Source organism: Chenopodium quinoa, unplaced genomic scaffold (genome assembly GCF_001683475.1).
Source record: "Chenopodium quinoa cultivar QQ74 unplaced genomic scaffold, ASM168347v1, whole genome shotgun sequence".
NCBI classification, from domain to species: Eukaryota; Viridiplantae; Streptophyta; class Magnoliopsida; order Caryophyllales; family Amaranthaceae; genus Chenopodium; species Chenopodium quinoa.
In genome coordinates this window covers 3,332,035-3,337,510 of record NW_018743593.1, presented here as the reverse complement: position 1 = coordinate 3,337,510, position 5,476 = coordinate 3,332,035, and the positions used below count along the sequence as shown (strand labels likewise).

General features: G+C 30.5%; 1 long non-coding RNA gene across 2 annotated transcripts; it reads left to right on the top strand.

Annotated features, from left to right (window-relative positions):
* The first annotated feature begins 3,457 nt into the window (after positions 1-3,457).
* Positions 3,458-5,018, top strand: LOC110682727. Of its 2 annotated transcripts, XR_002503454.1 has the most exons (4): positions 3,458-4,122; positions 4,232-4,285; positions 4,448-4,528; positions 4,854-5,018. It is a non-coding gene; the product is annotated as an uncharacterized LOC110682727 (long non-coding RNA). The 2 variants fall into 2 exon arrangements; XR_002503453.1 differs by lacking the exon at positions 4,854-5,018 and having other exon boundaries at positions 3,462-4,122; positions 4,448-4,765.
* The last annotated feature ends 458 nt before the right edge of the window (positions 5,019-5,476 follow it).

The window sequence follows — 5,476 nt, the reverse complement described above, 5'->3', positions numbered from 1 at the left end:
TCACTTCCCTCCCTTGGTATCGGCCGAGAAAATTTTACCACAAGTCCGACACTTGTCTTTTTGTCCATTTTTACTTAATTGATAATGTGACCAAACTTCACTCTTTCTTTTGGTTTGAGCAAAATCCTCTTCTGTACACCACTCTAATATGTTAGGATTTTGGGTGTTGGGCATTTGGGTGGATGGTTCACTCAACTCGGAGGCTTGTGTTTGGCTACCTTGGGAAGGAGGAGGAAAAGGAAATTCATGTTGTTGAAATTGGGTTTGTTGAAAATGGGTCCAAGGAGCCATATCATCCATTTGTTATTGCCCTCCCGTGTTTTGGGGATGAAAGAAAGGGGTGGAAGTGTTTGGAAAGGGCATGTTGGGGGGGGGGCATAGGCATTGAAGTGTTTGGGTTTAGTGATTCCCTACGTTTTGACTTGGCTTTTCTAGAGGAGGAGGAAGCGTTCGGGTTTGATGCCATGATTAATTAATAATAATAACAAAAAAAGTAACAATAACAACAACAATAATAATACAAATAACAATAACAAAGTAACAATAACAATAATAATAACAATTAACAACAATAATAATAACAATAACAATAAGAATTAGTAAGTAGTTTTTATATAAATTAAATTTTTAAAAATAATTATAATAATAGTAAATTACTTGGATCAATGAGATCCCAGGTAGGAGAGGTTAGGAGCGACGTTGTCCAGAGCCCAAGTCCCGCCTTAGACAGATTTCAACAATCCAAATAACCCACAATTAAAATAGAAAGTAGTTTTTATATAATTAAGTAGTTCCAACTTCCAAGAATACAATAATAATAATAATAATAATAATAATAATAATAACAATAATAATAATAATAATAATAACAATAACAATAACAATAATAATAATAATAATAATTTCCCGAATTTATAATTTCCCGAATGTAAATATAACAATTTTTTTTTTTTGGTAATAGACTAATAAAAGTAATAATAGTAAAAATGTAAAATTTATAAGAGAGTAGGAATTTTTTTTTTTTCACAAAAGAGAGCAAGATTGTAGGATTTGTAGGAATTTGAGAATTGAGAATTTGGGAGTAAGAAAATTAGAGAATAAGAGAGAAGAGATGAGTTGATGAATTGTGAAAATTTTGGAGGAAAATATGAGGTATTTATAGGGAATTTGGGTGGGAAAGGGGGTGGAAAACTAGCCGTTTATAGCTATTGGAAAACGACCAAAAACGGCTAGTTTTCCAACGGTAATTTGGCACGGGTCGTGCCGTGCCTTGCGGGCTCGTGTCGTGCCCGGCCGTGCCGGCGGGTCGTGCCAGCGTGCTGGCCCACGTGCCGGCCACCGTGCCACCCGGCGTGCCACGTGCCGTGCCCGTGCCAAATTCCAGAAACTTGTTCACGGCACGGCCCACAGGTGGGCCGCCGTGCCGTGCCGGAGTCGTGCCGGCACGGCCCGTGCCCATGTTTATTCATGATTACTATTTACATGTTATGATACATTCATTTTATTATGTATTTGTTCTTATTATTTGACACCATTTTATAAGTATTGGGAATTTTTAATTTACGTGATTGTTAAAAAACAATTGTACATTTGTATCAGTAACAATATAATTGATACAAAATAATTTGTTAAAAAAAATTGATGCTTTATTGTTTACAAGGTACGAGACACACGCTACGCGTTTACATTAGATGAAATTTATTAATTTACTCATATTATTGTTATTGTAGATATTTTCGAAAATCAATCCTTACATAGACTTAAATTTTAAGAATGAAAAAAATGTCAGTAGGACATCTACTCCACTTTGAATGCCTCAATTAACCTTAAAAATTATTATTGATCATGGAGTTTTTATATAAAAGGTTGAAAACTATAGAGTAAATATCTACGGTAATAGTACTTATACAGATTAGATAGATGTATAATTTTTCCTTTTATTTTTTTTAATAAAATTTTAGGTTTTTTTTTTCTTTGTATCGTAAATTTTTTCAGAGAGAATTATACTGGTAATTATTTTCCTTTATTTTTTTTAAATAAAATCATGATATAGTTATCTTTCATCAAAGATTAACGTGGTTTTTTTCAATTAAAAAAAAAGGTAAATGTGGTTTATGGTTAGTTACAATTTTTTTTTTATTTAATAAAAAGTAGCTGATTTTGGTTTGTTTTTGGTGATAATAATTATGGTTTGTTGGTAGTTAGTTTTTATTTATTTTTTAATAATTTTTTATTTATTTTTTATTATTGTTTTTTTGTTTTGAAGAATAGATAATTTTTTTTGAGCAGTTACGAATGAAGTTTTTTCTTTTTTTAAAAAAAATATATTAATTAATGAATAAGTAATTTTGTAAATTGAGAAGGGCATTTTGGGAAAAAACAAATTTATCACCCAAAAGTCCCTTTCTCTTTATATAAGAGTGTAGATAGAGGTGTATATGGACCGAGCCGACCAATAAATTACTCTGGTTCAAGATCGGTTGAAGGTTGTTCATGTTCGTTAATGTAAAAAATGAGCCGAGTTTGAACAAAATTTGAACACCGTGTAATAAATGACCTTGAACACAAACATCTATCTACAGTACTATATATAGAGATAGAGCATCTTGGTTGAAAATTTTCACTTTCCCCAAAATGCCCTTCTCCATTTTCAAATTTACTACCACCCTTTTTTATAACAAACTACCAACTTAATTTATTTTTTGTTTATATAAACCAATTTTAACACACTAATTTTTTTCTTAAATATAATATGATCAAATTCTGGAATAAAATAAGAATCCGGCATCTTGAGATAATACGTACATTGTACAGGCATGCATCATGTGCGTCTCTTTAGGGTTAAGGGTTTTGGGTTTTGGGTTTGTGTTTCGCTAATCATTTTATGTACATATGCTATTATAATCTTAAGATCCGGTTACATACACAAAAAAAAACATATAACTTGATTGCCGAAGTTTTTAAAATCTATCATGTAATCGATTTTATTAGGTTTTCTATTCTATCAATCAGGTGCAATGATCATAATCTCATTCAATTACACTCTATTGGTATTAAACAACATCATTGTATTCCTGTCAACCTTGTATTCTCATAATTATTGCCAAAGCTTGAATCAAGATACAATCATACGGTATTGAGATTATTTAATCTAATTTTGCAATTAATTGTATTATCGTCAAGGCTGAAATCGTGATACACTCATATGCTAATGAGACTGTATAATCTCATGTTGTAATAAATCGTACCATCGATACGGCTTAAATCATTATAAATGCATATGGGATTGAGATTGCGTCATCGCATTTTGTAATAACTCGTATAATTGACATGGCTAAAAGCATGACACGCTTATGTGGTATTGAAATACTACCTCCGTTACATGTTATGTGTAACGATTAGACATTTCCCCTCTCTGCTTTATGTCAAATCGTTGCACATAACCTGTAATGAAGGTAGTAATACACTCATAAGGTATTGAGATTGTATAATCTTCGGATTTAATCATTATACACTCATCTAATCACATGATAATGAGATAATTGAATTTTAATTTTTAATCAATCTTGTCCACCCATGATTGATTACCCAATTCACAACACATTTGTCTCCATCTCTTGATTCATATCTATTAGAAAACATTTAAATTCCCCTTTTTTTTCATCCAAAATTTAAATTTTACATACAATTATCAACAGATTTCATTTGCAAAACATTTGTATTTTTATTAATTAATAGGACAATCCTTTACAAAATACTTACAAAACATACAAAAACTACACACTAATCCTACCTAAGAAGTTATTTCAACCTTTCCTTCACAGGAAAAAAAAAGTTATTTCAACATAAACTCCAAAAAAAGAATTATTCCTTTATTAAAAAAAAAAGAAGTTATTTCAACATAAACTTACAAAACTACCCACTCATTTCATCAATCAGTCTTGTCAAAGGCAAATTAAAACCGTCATTCTCCATTTTCGAATTTCACTCAAAATAAAAATATAAATATATAAAACCTCAAAAACTCTAATCCATTCCCAAAAAACTCAAACATTTTTCTCCTTCAACATGGTTAAAATTACGGAACTTTCGGATGAAGATGACGTCTCCATCATTGATGGTGTAAGTGTATCTTACTGTTAATGTCTTCCCTCAATTATGTTCATCATGTTTACATATTGTGGTGCCATATATTCTTAACTTATTTTTTGACCGTTAAAAATGAATATAGGCACTAAATCAACCACAACCAAAGAACAACGAAGAGGAGCATGCCATCGAAGAGGTGTTGTGCATTTCTTTGTAATTTTAATTTTTATAGTAAATAGAGTATTATTATGTACAAATGTTTGGAACAAAAGTTACAATTAAATTTTATTTAATTTTTGGGTAATTAGATTGATATCCTTTTTTATTGTTCGTTAATTACTCATCCTTGTTGTGGTAGGATGTTCATCGTTAAGGGAAGCGTCCTTTAGAGTGCGATGAAGACGATGGATCATCATCATCTTCAGCAAAGCGGCAAAAGGTGTTTAATCGTCTTAAATTTTCAAGCACCAATTTTTTATGTTTATGTTTACATTGTGCGAAAATAGAAACAACATGTGACAGAGAAAAAGATTTATTTTTGATTTTTTGTTTTTTTTTTAACATAACTTTGTTTATTAATTACAACTGCGTTATTAGCAACAACTTAGTACCAAAAAAAAAGGGGTGAATTGATTAGTTTAATCACTATTCACTCTTCTCACACATATATATTATTTTATCAATTTATCCCCTAAATCTATTGAATTATTAAATAATTTTTATAAATTATTAATTAATTTTTATTAATTATTATATGCTTTCAGCATGATGTCATCATTGGAAATCAAGTGGGCACTAAAGAGTAATAGGGTGTAATATGGATTGTTTGGATTTTAAGTTTGGATTTAATAGGGTGTAATAACGTGTGCACTATTAATAAGTAATAGTGCACACGTTTTTTTTTAATTGTAATTTGTAATAACTAAACAATCCCCAAGTGTGTAATAACTTGTTGATTTCGTAATAACTTAACAAGTTACCATAAAATAAGTTGATTTTGTAATGGTCACAAATTGCCATAAACTTGTTTTGGATTTTAAGTTATAAACTTATCACTCATTTGGATTTTAAGTTAGTCCTATGATTTTAAGTTGGTCATATGACAAGTTATGACACTACAAGTTCATTAAACAAGTTGATTAGGTTGAAGTTGAATGTTGTGTTATGACAAGAGTCCCTTGAAGTGTCATAAGGATCACATAGGTACTTAAAGTGAAATAAAGAGTCCGTGTAATATAGCTTGAGTCTACTTAAATCTAACCTTATAAACCAAACATAAGGAAACCAAACGAGTGTCCTTTTGGCCCATATACACCTGTCCAACTACCCTTTCAAAAATAATCCATACCCAACTACCTAAGTTTATAACCGACTACCCTTTTATTTC